The following is a 17,538-nucleotide window of genomic DNA, read 5'->3' as shown; positions in this document are numbered from 1 at the left end:
CATAGTTTCTCCATCCTTCCTATAGTGTCTCCATCCTGCCCCCATAGTGTCTCCATCGTGCCCTCATGTCTCCATCCTGCCCCCATAGAGTCTCCATCCTGCCCCCATAGTGTCTCCATCCTGCCCCCATAGTGTCTCCATCCTGCCCCCATAGTGTCTCCATCGTGCCCCCATAGTGTCTCCATCCTGCCCCCCATAGTGTTTCCATCCTGCCCCCATAGTGTCTCCATCCTGCCCCCATAGTGTCTCCATTGTGCCCCCATAGTGTCTCGATCCTGCCCCATAGTGTCTCCATCCTGCCCCCATAGTGTCTCCATCATGCCTTCATGTCTCCATCCTGCCCCCATAGTGTCTCCATCCTGCCCCCATAGTGTCTCCATCCTGCCCCCATAGTGTCTCCATCGTGCCTTCATGTCTCCATCCTGCCCCCATAGTGTCTCCATCCTGCCCCCATAGTGTCTTTATCCTGCCCCCATAGTGTCTTTATCCTGCCCCCATAGTGTCTTTATCCTGCCTCCCATAGTGTCTCCATCCTGCCCCCATAGTGTCTCCATCCTGCCCCCATAGTGTCTCCACAAAAAGTGAAGAAAAAAAGTTTCTCCTTACCTTGCGGTGCTCCAGCACCCGGCTCTTCCATCACCCAAAGCACAATCGCTGGTAGCAACAGTCCTTTAAGAAAGTTTATCAAATCCAGACTACAAATCTCACAACTGTAGCAAGTTTATCTAGCCTAGTCGGCAGCCGATCTCTATTCGATAAGCCATCGATCCATCCATGGTTCAGGTCCTCAGACTACAACCCCTGGCAAATATTATGGAATCACCGGGCTCGGAGGATGTTCATTCAGTTGTTTAATGTTGTTGAAAAAAAGCAGATCACAGACATGACACAAAACTAAGGTCATTTCTAATGGCAACTTTAGGGCTTTAAGAAACACTAAAAGAAATCAAGATTAAAAATGTGGTACTCAGTAAGGGTATTTTTTTTTCAGACCAAGCAGAGGGAAAAAATTATGGAATTACTCAATTATGAGGAAAAAATTATGGAATCACCCTGTAAATTTTCATTTCCAAGACTAACACCTGCATCAAATTAGATCTGCTCGTTAGTCTGCAGCTAAAAAGGAGTGATCACACCTTGGAGAGCTGTTGCACCAAGTGGACTGACATGAATCATGGCTCCAACACGAGAGATGTCAATTGAAACAAAGGAGAGGATTATCAAACTCTTAAAAGAAGGTAAATCATCACGCAATGTTGCAAAAGATGTTGGTTGTTCACAGTCAGCTGTGTCTAAAATCTGGACCAAATAAAAACAACATGGGAAGGTTGTTAAAGGCAAACATACCGGTACACCAAGGAAGACATCAAAGCGTCAAGACCGGAAACTTAAAGCAATATGTCTCCAAAACAGGAAATGCACAACAAAACAAACGAGGAACGTATGGGAGGAAACTGGAGTCAATGTCTATGACCGAACTGTAAGAAACCGCCTAAAGGAAATGGGATTTACATACAGAAAAGCTAAACATAAGCCATCATTAACACCTAAACAGAAAAAAACAAGGTTACAATGGGCTAAGGAAAAGCAATCATGGACTGTGAATGACTGGATGAAAGTCATATTCAGTGATGAATCGCGAATCTGCATTGGGCAAAGTGATGATGCTGGAACTTTTGTTTGGTGCCGTTCCAATGAGATTTATAAAGATGACTGCATGAAGAGAACATGCAAATTTCCACAGTCATTGATGATATGGGGCTGCATGTCAGGTAAAGGCACTGGGGAGATGGCTGTCATTACATCTTCAATAAATGCCCAAGTTTACATTGATATTTTGGACAGTTTTCTTATTCCATCAAGTGAAAGGATGTTTGGGGATGATGACATCATTTTTCAAGATGATAATGCATCCTGCCATAGAGCAAAAACTGTGAAAACATTCCTTGAAAGAAGACACATAAGGTCAATGTCATGGCCTGCAAATAGTCCGGATCTCAATCCAATTGAAAATCTTTGGTGGAAGTTGAAGAAAATGGTCCATGACAAGGCTCCAACCTGCAAAGCTGATCTGGCATCAGCAATCAGAGAAAGTTGGAGCCAGAATGATGAAGAGTACTGTTTGTCACTCATTAAGTCGATGCCTTAGAGACTGCAAGCTGTTATTAAAGCCAGAGGTGGTGCAACAAAATACTAATGATGCATTAGAGTGTTCTTTTATGTGTTTGTTTTTCATGATTCCATAATTTTTTCCTCAGGATTGAGTGATTCCATAATTTTTTCCCACTGCTTGGTCTGAAAAAAATTACCCTTACTGAGTACCACATTTTTTATCTTGATTTCTTTTAGTGTTTCTTAAAGCCCTAAAGTTGCCATTTGAAATGACTTTAGTTTTGTACCATGTCTGTTTTCTGCTTTTTTTCAACAACATTAAACAACTGAATGAACATCCCCCGAGCCCAGTGATTCCATAATTTTTGCCAGGGGTTCATCCAGTTTTCTCAAAGCATATTCCATGTCGCCCCTTGCGAATAAACTCCAGAATCCCCATTCCTCCCCGGTGTACATCAGTATAATACAGAAAATTAATTCATCTCACACTCATAAAATAGTTGCAGTGTATATTTATTAACAGGCAAAATAAACCAAACCATAGGCGTACTTCACTATGTAATGGTGACATTTGTGTTGTGTCTCGGCTGTTACATTGTATCACTGTGTGATGGTGACATTTGTGTTGTGTCTCGGCTGTTACATTGTATCACTGTGTGATGGTGACATTTGTGTTGTATTCCGACTGTTATGTTGCATGTCTGTGTGATGGTCACATTTGTGATGTGTCCTGGCTGTTACATTGTATCACTGTGTGATGGTGACATTTGTGTCGTGTCCCGGCTGTTACATTGTATCACTGTGTGATGGTGACATTTGTGTTGTATCCCAGCTGTTACATTGTATCACTATGTAATGGTGACATTTGTGTTGTGTCTCGGCTGTTACATTGTATCACTGTGTGATGGTGACATTTGTGTTGTGTAGTGGCTGTTACATTGTATCTCTGTGTGATGGTGACATTTGTGTTGTGTCTCGGCTGTTACATTGTATCACTGTGTGATGGTGACATTTGTGATGTGTCCTGGATGTTACATTGTATCACTGTGTGATGGTGACATTTGTGTTGTGTCTCGGCTGTTACATTGTATCACTGTGTGATGGTGACATTTGTGTTGTGTCTCGGATGTTACATTGTATCACTGTGTGATGGTGACATTTGTGATGTGTCCTGGATATTACATTGTATCACTGTGCGATGGTGACATTTGTGTTGTGTCTCGGCAGTTACATTGTATCACTGTGTGATGGTGACATTTGTGATGTGTCCTGGATGTTACATTGTATCACTGTGTGATGGTGACATTTGTGTTGTGTCTCGGCTGTTACATTGTATCACTGTGTGATGGTGACATTTGTGATGTGTCCTGGATGTTACATTGTATCACTGTGTGATGGTGACATTTGTGTTGTGTCTCGGCAGTTACATTGCATCACTGTGTGATGGAGACATTTGTGTTGTATCGCAGCTGTTACATTGTATCACTATGTAATGGTGACATTTGTGATGTGTCCTGGATGTTACATTGTATCACTGTGTGATGGTGACATTTGTGTTGTATCCCAGCTGTTACATTGTATCACTGTGTGATGGTGACATTTGTGATGTGTCCTGGATGTTACATTGTATCACTGTGTGATGGTGACATTTGGGTTGTGTCTCGGCTGTAACATTGTATCACTGTGTGATTGTGCCATTTGTGTTATGTCTCAGCTGTTACATTGTATCACTGTGTGATGGTGACATTTGTGTTGTTCTTCAGCTGTTACATTGTATCACTGTGTGATGGTGACATTTGTGTTGTGTCCTGACTGTTACATTGTATCCATGTGTGGTGACATTTGGGTTGTGTCCTGGATGTTGCATTGTATCACTGTGTGATTGTGCCATTTGTGTTATGTCTCAGCTGTTACATTGTATCACTGTATGATGGTGACATTTGTGTTGTGTCTCGGATGTTACATTGTATCACTGTGTGATGGTGACATTTGTGATGTGTCCTGGATGTTACATTGTATCACTGTGTGATGGTGACATTTGTGTTGTGTCTCGGATGTTACATTGTATCACTGTGTGATGGTGACATTTGTGATGTGTCCTGGATGTTACATTGTATCACTGTGTGATGGTGACATTTGTGTTGTGTCCTGACTGTTACATTGTATCCATGTGTGGTGACATTTGGGTTGTGTCTCGGCTGTAACATTGTATCTCTGTGTGATGGTGAAATTTGTGTTGTGTCCTGGATGTTGCATTGTATCACTGTGTGATTGTGCCATTTGTGTTATGTCTCAGCTGTTACATTGTATCACTGTGTGATGGTGACATTTGTGTTGTGTCTCGGATGTTACATTGTATCACTGTGTGATGGTGACATTTGTGATGTGTCCTGGATGTTACATTGTATCACTGTGCGATGGTGACATTTGTGTTGTGTCTCGGCAGTTACATTGTATCACTGTGTGATGGTGACATTTGTGATGTGTCCTGGATATTACATTGTATCACTGTGTGATGGTGACATTTGTGTTGTGTCTCGGCTGTTACATTGTATCTTTGTGTGATGGTGACATTTGTGTTGTGTCTCGGATGTTACATTGTATCACTGTGCGATGGTGACATTTGTGTTGTGTCTCGGCAGTTACATTGTATCACTGTGTGATGGAGACATTTGTGTTGTATCGCAGCTGTTACATTGTATCACTATGTAATGGTGACATTTGTGATGTGTCCTGGATGTTACATTGTATCACTGTGTGATGGTGACATTTGTGTTGTATCCCAGCTGTTACATTGTATCACTGTGTGATGGAGACATTTGTGTTGTATCGCAGCTGTTACATTGTATCACTATGTAATGGTGACATTTGTGATGTGTCCTGGATGTTACATTGTATCACTGTGTGATGGTGACATTTGTGTTGTATCCCAGCTGTTACATTGTATCACTGTGTGATGGTGACATTTGTGATGTGTCCTGGATGTTACATTGTATCACTGTGTGATGGTGACATTTGGGTTGTGTCTCGGCTGTAACATTGTATCACTGTGTGATTGTGCCATTTGTGTTATGTCTCAGCTGTTACATTGTATCACTGTGTGATGGTGACATTTGTGATGTGTCCTGGATGTTACATTGTATCACTGTGTGATGGTGACATTTGGGTTGTGTCTCGGCTGTAACATTGTATCACTGTGTGATTGTGCCATTTGTGTTATGTCTCAGCTGTTACATTGTATCACTGTGTGATGGTGAAATTTGTGTTGTTCTTCAGCTGTTACATTGTATCACTGTGTGATGGTGACATTTGTGTTGTGTCCTGGTTGTTACATTATATCACTGTGTGATGGTGACATTTGTGTTATGTCTCGGCTGTTACATTGTATCACTGTGTGATGGTGACATTTGTGTTGTGTCTCGGCTGTTACATTGTATCACTGTGTGATGGTGACATTTGTGTTGTATTCCGACTGTTATGTTGCATGTCTGTGTGATGGTGACATTTGTGATGTGTCCTGGCTGTTACATTGTATAACTGTGTGATGGTGACATTTGTGTCGTGTCCCGGCTGTTACATTGAATCACTGTGTGATGGTAACATTTGTTTTGTATCCCAGCTGTTACATTGTATCACTGTGTGATGGTGACATTTGTGTTGTGTCTCGGCTGTTACATTGTATCACTGTGTGATGGTGACATTTGTGTTGTGTCTCGGCTGTTACATTGTATCACTGTGTGATGGTGACATTTGTGTTGTGTCCTCGCTGTTACATTGTATCTCTGTGTGATGGTGACATTTGTGATGTGTCCTGGATGTTACATTGTATCACTGTGTGATGGTGACATTTGTGTTGTGTCTCGGCTGTTACATTGTATCACTGTGTGATGGTGACATTTGTGTTGTGTCTCGACTGTTACGTTGTATCACTGTGTGATGGTGACATTTGTGTTGTGTCTCGGCTGTTACATCGTATCACTGTGTGATGGTGACATTTGTGTTGTGTCTCGGCTGTTACATTGTATCACTGTGTGATGGTGACATTTGTGTTGTTCTTCAGCTGTTACATTGTATCACTGTGTGATGGTGACATTTGTGATGTGTCCTGGCTGTTACATTGCATCACTGTGTGGTGACATTTGTGTTGTGTCCTGGCTGTAACATTGTATCTCTGTGTGGTGGAGATATTTAAGATGTTTTCCGACTTTTATGTTGTATCACTATGTAATGGTGACATTTGTGTTGTGTCTCGGCTGTTACATTGTATCACTGTGTGATGGTGACATTTGTGTTGTGTCTCGGCTGTTACATTGTATCACTGTGTGATGGTGACATTTGTGTTGTATTCCGACTGTTATGTTGCATGTCTGTGTGATGGTGACATTTGTGATGTGTCCTGGCTGTTACATTGTATCACTGTGTGATGGTGACATTTGTGTTGTATCCCAGCTGTTACATTGTATCTCTGTGTGATGGTAACATTTGTGTTGTATCCCAGCTGTTACATTGTATCACTATGTAATGGTGACATTTGTGTTGTGTCTCGGCTGTTACATTGTATCACTGTGTGATGGTAACATTTGTGTTGTATCCCAGCTGTTACATTGTATCACTATGTAATGGTGACATTTGTGTTGTGTCCTGGCTGTTACATTGTATCTCTGTGTGATGGTGACATTTGTGATGTGTCCTGGATGTTACATTGTATCACTGTGTGATGGTGACATTTGTGTTGTGTCTTGGCTGTTACATTGTATCACTGTGTGATGGTGACATTTGTGATGTGTCTCGGCTGTTACATTGTATCACTGTGTGATGTTGATATTTGTGTTGTGTCTCGGCTGTTACATTGTATCACTGTGTAATGGTGACATTTGTGTTGTGTCTCGGCTGTGACATTGTATCACTGTGTGATGGTGACATTTGTGATGTGTCCTGGATATTACATTGTATCACTGTGCGATGGTGACATTTGTGTTGTGTCTCGGCAGTTACATTGTATCACTTTGTGATGGAGACATTTGTATTGTATCCCAGCTGTTACATTGTATCACTATGTAATGGTGACATTTGTGATGTGTCCTGGATGTTACATTGTATCCATGTGTGGCGACATTTGTGTTGTGTCCTGGCTGTTACATTGTATCACTGTGTGATTGTGACATTTGTGTTGTGTCTCGGCTGTAACATTGTATCACTGTGTGATTGTGCCATTTGTGTTATGTCTCAGCTGTTACATAGTATCACTGTGTGATGGTGAAATTTGTGTTGTTCTTCAGCTGTTACATTGTATCACTGTGTGATGGTGACATTTGTGATGTGTCCTGGCTGTTACATTGCATCACTGTGTGGTGACATTTGTGTTGTGTCCTGGCTGTTACATTGTATCACTGTGTGATGGCGACATTTGTGTTGTATCCCTGCTGTTACATTGTATCACTGTGTGATGGTGACATTTGTGATGTGTCCTGGATGTTACATCGTATCACTGTGTGGTGGAGATATTTAAGTTGTATTTCGACTTTTATGTTGTATCTCTGTGTGATGGTGACATTTGTGTTGTGTCTCGGCAGTTACATTGTATCACTGTGTGATGGAGACATTTTGTTGTATCCCAGCTGTTACATTGTATCACTATGTAATGGTGACATTTGTGATGTGTCCTGGATGTTACATTGTATCACTGTGTGATGGTGACATTTGTGTTGTATCCCAGCTGTTACATTGTATCACTGTGTGATGGTGACTTTTGTGATGTGTCCTGGATGTTACATTATATCACTGTGTGATGGTGACATTTGTGTTGTGTCTCGGCTGTTACATTGTATCCATGTGTGATGGTGACATTTGTGTTGTGTCCTGGCTGTAACATTGTATCTCTGTGTGGTGGAGATATTTAAGTTGTATTCCGACTTTTATGTTGTATCTCTGTGTGATGGTGACATTTGTGTTGTGTTTCGACAGTTACATTGTATCACTATGTAATGGTGACATTTGTGTTGTGTTCCGACTGTTACGTTGTATCACTGTGTGATGGTGACATTTGTGATGTGTCCCGGCTGTTACATTATATCACTGTGTGATGGTGACATTTGTGTTGTGTCCCGGTTGTTACATTGTATCACTGTGTGATGGTGACATTTGTGTTGTGTCCCGGTTGTTACATTGTATCACTGTGTGATGGTGACATTTGTGTTGTGTTCCGACTGTTAGGTTGTATCACTGTGTGATGGTAACATTTGTGATGTGTCCCGGCTGTTACATTATATCACTGTGTGATGGTGACATTTGTGATGTGTCCCGGCTGTTACATTATATCACTGTGTGATGGTGACATTTGTGTTGTTTTCCGACTGTTACGTTGTATCACTGTGTGATGGTGACATTTGTGTTGTGTTCTGACTGTTACATTGTATCACCATGTGATGGTGACATTTGTGTTGTGTCCTGGCTGTTACATTGTATCTCTGTGTGGTGGAGATATTTAAGTTGTATTCCGACTTTTATGTTGTATCACTGTGTGATGGTGACATTTGTGTTGTGTTTCGACAGTTACATTGTATCACTATGTAATGGTGACATTTGTGATGTGTCCTGGCTGTTACATTATATCACTGTGTGATGGTGACATTTGTGTTGTGTCCCGGCTGTTACATTATATCACTGTGTGATGGCGACATTTGTGATGTGTCCCGGCTGTTACATTATATCACTGTGTGATGGTGACATTTGTGTTGTGTCCCGGCTGTTACATTGTATCACTATGTAATGGTGACATTTGTGATGTGTCCCGGCTGTTACATTATATCACTGTGTGATGGTGACATTTGTGATGTGTCCCGGCTGTTACATTATATCACTGTGTGATGGCGACATTTGTGATGTGTCCCGGCTGTTACATTATATCACTGTGTGATGGTGACATTTGTGTTGTGTCCTGGCTGTTACATTATATCACTGTGTGATGGTGACATTTGTGTTGTGTTCCGACTGTTACATTATATCACTGTGTGATGGTGACATTTGTGATGTGTCCCGGCTGTTACATTATATCACTGTGTGATGGCGACATTTGTGATGTGTCCCGGCTGTTACATTATATCACTGTGTGATGGTGACATTTGTGTTGTGTCCTGGCTGTTACATTATATCACTGTGTGATGGTGACATTTGTGTTGTGTCCCGGCTGTTACATTATATCACTGTGTGATGGCGACATTTGTGATGTGTCCCGGCTGTTACATTATATCACTGTGTGATGGTGACATGTGTGTTGTGTTCCGACTGTTACGTTGTATCACTGTGTGATGGTGACATTTTTGTTGTGTCCTGGCTGTTACATTGTATCACTGTGTGATGGTGACATTTGTGTTGTGTCCCGGCTGTTACATTGTATCACTGTGTGATGGTGACATTTGTGTTGTGTCCCGGCTGTTACATTGTATCACTGTGTGATGGTGACATGTGTGTTGTGTCCTGGCTGTTACATTGTATCACTGTGTGATGGTGACATGTGTGTTGTGTCCTGGCTGTTACATTCTATCACTGTGTGATGGTGACATTAGTGTTGTGTCCCGGCTGTTACATTCTATCACTGTGTGATGGCGACATGTGTGTTGTGTCCCGGCTGTTACATTGTATCACTGTGTGATGGTGACATTTGTGTTGTGTCCCGGCTGTTACATTGTATCACTGTGTGATGGTGACATTTGTGTTATGTCCTGGCTGTTACATTCTATCACTGTGTGATGGTGACATTAGTGTTGTGTCCCGGCTGTTACATTGTATCACTGTGTGATGGTGACATTTGTGTTATGTCCTGGCTGTTACATTCTATCACTGTGTGATGGTGACATTAGTGTTGTGTCCCGGCTGTTACATTGTATCACTGTGTGATGGTGACATGTGTGTTGTGTCCCGGCTGTTACATTGTATCACTGTGTGATGGTGACTTGTGTTGTGTCCCGGCTGTTACATTGTATCACTGTGTGATGGTGACATTTGTGTTGTGTCCCGGCTGTTACATTGTATCACTGTGTGATGGTGACATTTGTGTTGTGTCCTGGCTGTTACATTCTATCACTGTGTGATGGTGACATTAGTGTTGTGTCCCGGCTGTTACATTGTATCACTGTGTGATGGTGACATGTGTGTTGTGTCCTGGCTGTTACATTGTATCACTGTGTGATGGTGACATTTGTGTTGTGTCCCGGCTGTTACATTGTATCACTGTGTGATGGTGACATTTTTGTTGTGTCCTGGCTGTTACATTGTATCACTGTGTGATGGTGACATTTGTGTTGTGTCCCGGCAGTTACATTATATCACTGTGTGATGGTGACATTTGTGTTGTGTCTCGGATGTTACATTGTATCACTGTGTGATGGTGACTTGTGTTGTGTCCCGGCTGTTACATTGTATCACTGTGTGATGGTGACATTTGTGTTGTGTCCCGGCTGTTACATTGTATCACTGTGTGATGGTGACATTTGTGTTGTGTCCTGGCTGTTACATTCTATCACTGTGTGATGGTGACATTAGTGTTGTGTCCCGGCTGTTACATTGTATCACTGTGTGATGGTGACATGTGTGTTGTGTCCTGGCTGTTACATTGTATCACTGTGTGATGGTGACATTTGTGTTGTGTCCCGGCTGTTACATTGTATCACTGTGTGATGGTGACATTTTTGTTGTGTCCTGGCTGTTACATTGTATCACTGTGTGATGGTGACATTTGTGTTGTGTCCCGGCAGTTACATTATATCACTGTGTGATGGTGACATTTGTGTTGTGTCTCGGATGTTACATTGTGTCACTGTGTGATGGTGACATTTGTGTTGTGTCCTGGCTGTTACATTGTATCACTGTGTGATGGTGACATTTGTGTTGTGTCCCGGCTGTTACATTGTATCACTGTGTGATGGTGACATGTGTGTTGTGTCCCGGCTGTTACATTGTATCACTGTGTGATGGTGACATTTGTGTTGGGTTTTGACTGTTACATTGTATCACTGTGTGATGGTGACATGTGTGTTGTGTCCCGGCTGTCACATTGTATCACTGTGTGATGGTGACATTTGTGTTGGGTTTTGACTGTTACATTGTATCACTGTGTGATGGTGACATGTGTGTTGTGTCCCGGCTGTTACATTGTATCACTGTGTGATGGTGACATGTGTGTTGTGTCCCGGCTGTTACATTCTATCACTGTGTGATGGTGACACATTTGTTGTGCTCCAGATGTTATATTGTATCAGTATATTATTGTCGCTTAGCATCATTTTTTTTACTTTCTTACATCTTTTTCTCCACCTGTTTTTTTTTCTTTGCCCTTCATCTTTACCCTTCATGTTGGGTACCAGAGGAGAGAGCCGTCCAGGCCCCCTGCCCCTCATTGATGCCTGGTACAGACATTCCCTTTATGTCAGAACCGAGCATGGAGGGGGTCGGAGACGTGCAATCACCCACAGAAGAAACAGATGAATGCTCCTCATCCTCGCCATGATCTCAGAGGCCGGCATTTCTCGCCATCCTTGTGCCCATTTCATGCCTGGCCCTCTGAATGGAAGCTGGGAGGGATGGAGGGATAGAGAGAGAGATGGAGGGAGGGTGAGAGAGATGGAGGGAGGGTGAGAGAGATGGAGGGGGCGCTTTTCTTTCTTCCATAGAGGGGGAGGGGAGCAGAAAAGGTTTTCGCATTGGGGAGGGCGCATAGAGATGATATAGACAGAAGCGCAGGGAACAGGAGCGAGAAGGACATAGGAAGAAATCCAAGGACGGCCGCCCTCGCCTCATCGGTAACACTGACTATATTCTATGTATCCTGCACTGCATATAGGGGGCTGAGGTCTGAGTATGGGGGGATGTGGGGTGTATGAGCGCAGGGACCCCAGATGTGACACCTGCACAGAGGAGAGGCATGGATCCGGACAGGTGACACTTCTACAAATGATGGTAATATAGAGAGGGCTCCTGGAGACGGAGGAGGAGGAGGAGGAGGTCACCAGCAGCGAGGAGAAGGTGAAAGCAGCGGGGCAGAGAGAAGGACAGGTGGCGAGTCAGTGACACGGTATGAGGTGACAGGGAGGTCTGTGTATTAGGAGGAGGAGGAGAGGTCTGTGTGTCCTGATGTCTGTGTATTAGGAGGAGGAGGAGAGGTCTGTGTGTCCTGATGTCTGTGTATTAGGAGGAGGAGAGGTCTGTGTGTTCTGATGTCTGTGTATTAGGAGGAGGAGGAGAGGTCTGTGTGTCCTGATGTTTGTGTATTAGGAGGAGGAGGAGAGGTCTGTGTGTCCTGATGTCTGTGTATTAGGAGGAGGAGGAGAGGTCTGTGTGTCCTGATGTCTGTGTATTAGGAGGAGGAGGAGAGGTCTGTGTGTCCTGATGTCTGTGTATAAGGAGGAGGAGGAGAGGTCTGTGGTCCTGATGTCTGTTGATGTCTGTGTATTAGGAGAGGAGGAGAGGTCTTGTGTGTACTGATGTCTGTGTATTAGGAGGAGAGGTCTGTGTGTCCTGATGTCTGTGTATTAGGAGGAGGAGGGAGAGGTCTGTGTGTACTGATGTCTGTGTATAGAAGGAGGAGAGGTCTGTGTGTCTGATGTCTGTGTATTAGGAGGAGGAGAGAGGTCTGTGTGTCCTGATGTCTGTGTATAAGGAGGAGGAGGAGAGGTCTGTGGTCCTGATGTCTGTGTATTAGGAGGAGGAGGAGAGTCTGTGTGTCCTGATGTCTGTGTATTAGGAGGAGGAGGAGAGGTCTGTGTGTCCTGATGTCTGTGTATAAGGAGGAGGAGGAGAGGTCTGTGGTCCTGATGTCTGTGTATTAGGAGGAGGAGAGGTCTGTGTGTCCTGATGTCTGTGTATTAGGAGGAGGAGAGGTCTGTGTGTCCTGATGTCTGTGTATTAGGAGGAGGAGGAGAGGTCTGTGTGTCCTGATGTCTGTGTATTAGGAGGAGGAGGAGAGGTCTGTGTGTCCTGATGTCTGTGTATTAGGAGGAGGAGGAGAGGTCTGTGTGTCCTGATGTCTGTGTATTAGGAGGAGGAGGAGAGGTCTGTGTGTCCTGATGTCTGTGTATTAGGAGGAGGAGGAGAGGTCTGTGTGTCCTGATGTCTGTGTATTAGGAGGAGGAGGAGAGGTCTGTGTGTCCTGATGTCTGTGTATAAGGAGGAGGAGGAGAGGTCTGTGGTCCTGATGTCTGTGTATTAGGAGGAGGAGGAGAGGTCTGTGTGTCCTGATGTCTGTGTATTAGGAGGAGGAGGAGAGGTCTGTGTGTCCTGATGTCTGTGTATTAGGAGGAGGAGGAGAGGTCTGTGTGTTCTGATGTCTGTGTATTAGGAGGAGGAGGAGAGGTCTGTGTGTTCTGATGTCTGTGTATTAGGAGGAGGAGGAGAGGTCTGTGGTCCTGATGTCTGTGTATTAGGAGGAGGAGGAGAGGTCTGTGTGTCCTGATGTCTGTGTATTAGGAGGAGGAGGAGAGGTCTGTGTGTCCTGATGTCTGTGTATTAGGAGGAGGAGGAGAGGTCTGTGTGTCCTGATGTCTGTGTATTAGGAGGAGGAGGAGAGGTCTGTGTTTCCTGATATCTGTGTATAAGGAGGAGGAGGAGAGGTCTGTGGTCCTGATGTCTGTGTATTAGGAGGAGGAGGAGAGGTCTGTGCGTCCTGATGTCTGTGTATTAGGAGGAGGAGGAGAGGTCTGTGCGTCCTGATGTCTGTGTATTAGGAGGAGGAGGAGAGGTCTGTGTGTCCTGATGTCTGTGTATTAGGAGGAGGAGGAGAGGTCTGTGTGTACTGATGTCTGTGTATTAGGTGGAGGAGAGGTCAGTGTGTCCTGATGTCTGTGTATGAGGAGGAGGAGGAGAGGTCTGTGTGTCCTGATGTCTGTGTATAAGGAGGAGGAGGAGAGGTCTGTGGTCCTGATGTCTGTGTATTAGGAGGAGGAGGAGAGGTCTGTGTGTCCTGATGTCTGTGTATGAGGAGGAGGAGGAGAGGTCTGTGTGTCCTGATGTCTGTGTATTAGGAGGAGGAGGAGAGGTCTGTGCGTCCTGATGTCTGTGTATGAGGAGGAGGAGGAGAGGTCTGTGTGTCCTGATGTCTGTGTATAAGGAGCAGGAGAGGTCTGTGTGTCCTGATGTCTGTGTATGAGGAGGAGGAGGAGAGGTCTGTGTGTCCTGATGTCTGAGTATAAGGAGGAGGAGGAGAGGTCTGTGCGTCCTGATGTCTGTGTATAAGGAGGAGGAGAAGAGGTCTGTGTGTCCTGATGTCTGTGTATAAGGAGGAGGAGAAGAGGTCTGTGTGTCCTGATGTCTGTGTATAAGGAGGAGGAGGAGAGGTCTGTATGTCCTGATGTCTGTGTATAAGGAGGAGGAGAAGAGGTCTGTGTGTCCTGATGTCTGTGTATTAGGAGGAGGAGGAGAGGTCTGTATGTCCTGATGTCTGTGTATTAGGAGGAGGAGAGGTCTGTGTTTCCTGATGTCTGTGTATTAGGAGGAGGAGGAGAGGTCTGTGTGTCCTGATGTCTGTGTATGAGGAGGAGGAGGAGAGGTCTGTGTGTCCTGATGTCTGTGTATAAGGAGGAGGAGGAGAGGTCTGTGCGTCCTGATGTCTGTGTATTAGGAGGAGGAGGAGAGGTCTGTGTGTCCTGATGTCTGAGTATAAGGAGGAGGAGGAGAAGAGGTCTGTGCATCCTGATGTCTGTGTATAAGGAGGAGGAGGAGAGGTCTGTGCATCCTGATGTCTGTGTATAAGGAGGAGGAGGAGAGGTCTGTGTGTCCTGATGTCTGTGTATAAGGAGGAGGAGGAGAGGTCTGTGTGTCCTGATGTCTGTGTATTAGGAGGAGGAGGAGAGGTCTGTATGTCCTGATGTCTGTGTATTAGGAGGAGAGGTCTGTATGTCCTGATGTCTGTGTATTAGGAGGAGGAGGAGAGGTCTGTGTGTCCTGATGTCTGTGTATTAGGAGGAGGAGGAGAGGTCTGTATGTCCTGATGTCTGTGTATTAGGAGGAGAGGTCTGTATGTCCTGATGTCTGTGTATTAGGAGGAGGAGGAGAGGTCTGTGTGTCCTGATGTCTGTGTATTAGGAGGAGGAGGAGAGGTCTGTGTGTCCTGATGTCTGTGTATTAGGAGGAGGAGGAGAGGTCTGTGTGTCCTGATGTCTGTGTATTAGGAGGAGGAGGAGAGGTCTGTGTGTCCTGATGTCTGTGTATAAGGAGGAGGAGGAGAGGTCTGTGTGTCCTGATGTCTGTGTATAAGGAGGAGGAGGAGAGGTCTGTGTGTCCTGATGTCTGTGTATAAGGAGGAGGAGGAGAGGTCTGTGCGTCCTGATGTCTGTGTATAAGGAGGAGGAGGAGAGGTCTGTGCGTCCTGATGTCTGTGTATAAGGAGGAGGAGGAGAGGTCTGTGCGTCCTGATGTCTGTGTATAAGGAGGAGGAGAAGAGGTCTGTGCGTCCTGATGTCTGTGTATAAGGAGGAGGAGAAGAGGTCTGTGTGTCCTGATGTCTGTGTATAAGGAGGAGGAGGAGAGGTCTGTATGTCCTGATGTCTGTGTATAAGGAGGAGGAGAAGAGGTCTGTGTGTTCTGATGTTTGTGTATTAGGAGGAGGAGGAGAGGTCTGTATGTCCTGATGTCTGTGTATTAGGAGGAGGAGAGGTCTGTGTTTCCTGATGTCTGTGTATTAGGAGGAGGAGGAGAGGTCTGTGTGTCCTGATGTCTGTGTATGAGGAGGAGGAGGAGAGGTCTGTGTGTCCTGATGTCTGTGTATAAGGAGGAGGAGGAGAGGTCTGTGCGTCCTGATGTCTGTGTATAAGGAGGAGGAGAAGAGGTCTGTGCGTCCTGATGTCTGTGTATAAGGAGGAGGAGAAGAGGTCTGTGTTTCCTGATGTCTGTGTATTAGGAGGAGGAGGAGAGGTCTGTGTGTCCTGATGTCTGTGTATTAGGAGGAGGAGGAGAGGTCTGTGTGTCCTGATGTCTGTGTATTAGGAGGAGGAGGAGAGGTCTGTGTGTCCTGATGTCTGTGTATGAGGAGGAGGAGGAGAGGTCTGTGTGTCCTGATGTCTGAGTATAAGGAGGAGGAGGAGAGGTCTGTGTGTCCTGATGTCTGTGTATAAGGAGGAGGAGAAGAGGTCTGTGTGTCCTGATGTCTGTGTATAAGGAGGAGGAGGAGAGGTCTGTGTGTCCTGATGTCTGTGTATTAGGAGGAGGAGGAGAGGTCTGTATGTCCTGATGTCTGTGTATTAGGAGGAGAGGTCTGTATGTCCTGATGTCTGTGTATTAGGAGGAGGAGGAGAGGTCTGTGTGTCCTGATGTCTGTGTATTAGGAGGAGGAGGAGAGGTCTGTATGTCCTGATGTCTGTGTATTAGGAGGAGGAGGAGAGGTCTGTGTGTCCTGATGTCTGTGTATTAGGAGGAGGAGGAGAGGTCTGTATGTCCTGATGTCTGTGTATTAGGAGGAGGAGGAGAGGTCTGTGTGTCCTGATGTCTGTGTATTAGGAGGAGGAGGAGAGGTCTGTGTGTCCTGATGTCTGTGTATTAGGAGGAGGAGGAGAGGTCTGTGTGTCCTGATGTCTGTGTATTAGGAGGAGGAGGAGAGGTCTGTGTGTCCTGATGTCTGTGTATTAGGAGGAGGAGTAGAGATCTGTTTCCTGATGCCTGTGTATTAGGAGGAGGAGGAGAGGTCTGTGTGTCCTGATGTCTGTGTATTAGGAGGAGGAGGAGAGGTCTGTGTGTACTGATGTCTGTGTATTAGGAGGAGAGGTCTGTGTGTCCTGATGTCTGTGTATTAGGAGGAGGAGGAGAGGTCTGTGTGTACTGATGTCTGTGTATAAGGAGGAGGAGGAGAGGTCTGTGTGTCCTGATGTCTGTGTATTAGGAGGAGGAGGAGAGGTCTGTGTGTCCTGATGTCTGTGTATTAGGAGGAGGAGGAGAGGTCTGTGTGTCCTGATGTCTGTGTATTAGGAGGAGGAGGAGAGGTCTGTGTGTCCTGATGTCTGTGTATTAGGAGGAGGAGGAGAGGTCTGTGTGTCCTGATGCCTGTGTATTAGGAGGAGGAGGAGAGGTCTGTGTGTCCTGATGCCTGTGTATTAGGAAGGGGAGAGGTCTGTGTTGCCTGATGTCTGTGTATTAGGAGGAGGAGGAGAGGTCTGTGTGTCCTGATGCCTGTGTATTAGGAGGAGGAGAGGTCTGTGTTGCCTGATGTCTGTGTATTAGGAGGAGGAGGAGAGGTCTGTGTGTCCTGGTGCCTGTGTATTAGGAGGAGGAGGAGAGGTCTGTGTTTCCTGATATCTGTGTATTAGGAGGAGGAGGAGAGGTCTGTGTGTCCTGATGTCTGTGTATTAGGAGGAGGAGGAGAGGTCTGTGTGTCCTGATGTCTGTGTATTAGGAGGAGGAGAGGTCTGTGTGTCCTGATGCCTGTGTATTAGGAGGAGGAGAGGT

General features: G+C 45.1%; 1 protein-coding gene across 1 annotated transcript in view; it reads left to right on the top strand.

Moving 5' to 3' along the window:
• The first annotated feature begins 11,764 nt into the window (after nucleotides 1-11,764).
• NAT16 (N-acetyltransferase 16 (putative)) overlaps nucleotides 11,765-17,538 on the top strand; it is a 43,796-nt gene continuing 38,022 nt past the window's right edge. Inside the window, exon 1 of the mRNA XM_073654417.1 lies at nucleotides 11,765-11,909. The gene's annotated coding sequence lies outside the window, so the exon portion shown is untranslated. The remainder of the gene's footprint in view (nucleotides 11,910-17,538) is intronic.

This window comes from Phyllobates terribilis, unplaced genomic scaffold, assembly GCF_046119375.1.
Source record: "Phyllobates terribilis strain yellow unplaced genomic scaffold, ASM4611937v1 Scaffold_11__3_contigs__length_659146591, whole genome shotgun sequence".
NCBI classification, from domain to species: domain Eukaryota; kingdom Metazoa; phylum Chordata; class Amphibia; order Anura; family Dendrobatidae; genus Phyllobates; species Phyllobates terribilis.
This window is presented reverse-complemented; position numbering and strand designations above follow the sequence as displayed.